At 46.7% G+C, this 2,478-nt stretch overlaps 1 pseudogene; it reads left to right on the top strand.

Annotated features, from left to right (window-relative positions):
• The first annotated feature begins 347 nt into the window (after nt 1–347).
• LOC137778064 (small ribosomal subunit protein eS21 pseudogene) lies at nt 348–596 on the top strand (annotated as a pseudogene).
• The last annotated feature ends 1,882 nt before the right edge of the window (nt 597–2,478 follow it).

The raw sequence follows: 2,478 nt of genomic DNA on the forward strand, positions 1-2,478 counted from the left end.
GAGCCTCTGTCACTTCATCTATAAGAGAGGGCTTATTGCAAGGGTGAAAGTGCCATTAATAGGGTTACAATGCCTGTTGTAGCATCCAAGATATGTTTAGCTATGAATACTGTTGTCATCACTACCGCTCTTAATACCAGAGTGGGACTAGCTATGGCTGGGGTCGCTGAGGGAGAAGTACTCTCAGTGTGGATGTGCTGAGTTGGGGGTGTCTGCCGGACATCCTAACAGAGACACCCGGAAATCTTGGATGGGGGTGTTGAGAAGACAACAGTTGGATGATCTAAAATTTGGCTTTTGGTTTCTGCACTCACGCCCCTCATGGTGCCACCGGACGCGCCGTCAACATGCAGAATGACGCCGGCGAGTTTGCGGATCTGTACGTGCAGCGAAAATGCTCTGCCAGCAACCGCATCATCGGCGCCAAGGACCAAGCGTCCATCCAGATGGACGTGGCCGAGGTTGACAAGGTGACAAGCAGGTTCAACAGCCAGTTTAAAACCTACACTATCTGCGTGGGCATTCACAGGATGGGGGAAGTCAGATGACTCCATTCTCTGGCCAAGGCCACAGGCATCCTCTCGAAGAACTTCTGACTGAAGAGGATCGCGGATGTGGAATGTTTGTCATAAATAAATAGTAATAAATAAATAAATAAAATTGGATTTTGTTGAGCCATTGCAATAGGTGACCGTGGTGAGGGAGCTTGAGCGTAAGAGAGCGGCTGTAGTGATGGGCCATGGGGGTGAGGCCGGGAGGGGAGAGACAGAAACAGGAGGAGGCTGAAAATGACATGGGTGAAGACTGCCATGGAACTGATGGAAAGTGCAGTGTTTTTCAAAGGAGGAGAAAGCCTGAAGGCATTGAGTTCATGGTTGGGGTGCAGTATTGGTGTTTAGGGTTTCGAAGGGGTGCGAGAAGACAGAGGGAACCTTGAAGCTGACGTGGAGGAGAGGAGAACGTCACTGAAGTAGAGGAGCTGGTGCAACGCTGAGGCTGGGCTGTGGGATGGACCTTGCAGGGACCTAGAATCGTGCCTGACTTGGATGGAGAGGGATAGAGAGGAAAACCTGTGCTCAAGTCTGATGGAAGTCAGGAGCTGGGCAGGTGTCTCAGGCACATTGGGGCTTTGAGAGGTAGAGCCAGGTGCTACTGACCTCCATGAGCAGGGGCCGTCTACACGGGCAGTTGAGGGATGCTTCAGACACGCAGTTCTGGAGCTGGGAGAAGGCCTTCCCTGCCGGGGACTTTCTGGTACGTGAAGCCTGGAAGAATGAAAAGTCATCACTGAGGGCTTGGAGCCTGTGTTTATGATATGTTACAAGTAAATATAAATAGAGAGGAAATCTCGGAACTAAGGGCAATTTTTTTCAAGTTTAAAAATTTTTTTGGATAAATTCTTATATATATATCTATACATCTGAGCTGTTTAATAAATATTTGCTAACTAAGTATCAGTAAATGGCATGTATCTACACACTATGCCTTGAAATTTTCTTATTTCTCTTCCCGATGTTGTTTTTGGAGTTGTCTTCTGTCTGATATTGCCAGAAGAAAGCTTCATTTATTTCTAATTATTCTCTACACCAGAGTAATGGAGACATAAGTTTACTTGACTTTGCAAAAATGCTTCACGCAAAGATATAATCAGTCATCATGGGATCCTGAAAGACTTGCCTATGGGCAAAATATCACCAAGGTCTTCCTCAGTTGTCCCCAAGCTTCAGGGCACAAAGGAATCTTCTTCAGTGCTTGTGTAACATGCTGGCTCCCATGCCTGACTCCAGCTTCCCCCATCAAATTCTGATTTGGAGGTAGGGAATGGGGTCTTGAGACTCTGTATTCTTAACAATTACTTGTGAAGGTCCAAGGACCACACTTTAAGATCCACCAACTCATCTTGAAAGCGTCTGTGATCAAAAAAGTCAGTCTTTCCCCCACCCTCTCGCTGCCAGGTTTGCGTTATGAAGTATGAGGGGGCTGACCTCAAGGTGACTGACCGATCTGTCAACACGATTCCTTGAGAAGATTCTCCTCTCGGCACCTCATTCCAATGTGATGGCACAAAGGCAGATCCTCTCACAGATTACACCGCCAGTGCCAGGTCAGGCAGGGAGGGGATGGGAGTGTGACTTACTGATCACCTTGCCCTTTCAACATCTAATGGCCCGACCCACCACTGACCCCAGACCCATGGCCCAAAAAGCATTTGAAGGAATTTAGGAAAGTTGACAGAGGTACAAGGAGACAAAATAAGCACTGCTAATTTGTTGCCTAACAGAAGTAACTGTTAGGCAAAGGAAGATCTTTTAGGGATAATAGTCTTCTAATTCTTTGGGGGCATAGAATCTTCACCATTTCTATCTTCATCGTCATCATCAACCATCACAATAATCAACAGTTACTGAGCACTCGTAAGATACGTCTTAGATTTATTATGGGAAAGAGACCCTGAGAGGTATAATTTTCCATCGCATT

This window comes from Eschrichtius robustus, chromosome 15, assembly GCF_028021215.1.
Source record: "Eschrichtius robustus isolate mEscRob2 chromosome 15, mEscRob2.pri, whole genome shotgun sequence".
NCBI classification, from domain to species: Eukaryota; Metazoa; Chordata; class Mammalia; order Artiodactyla; family Eschrichtiidae; genus Eschrichtius; species Eschrichtius robustus.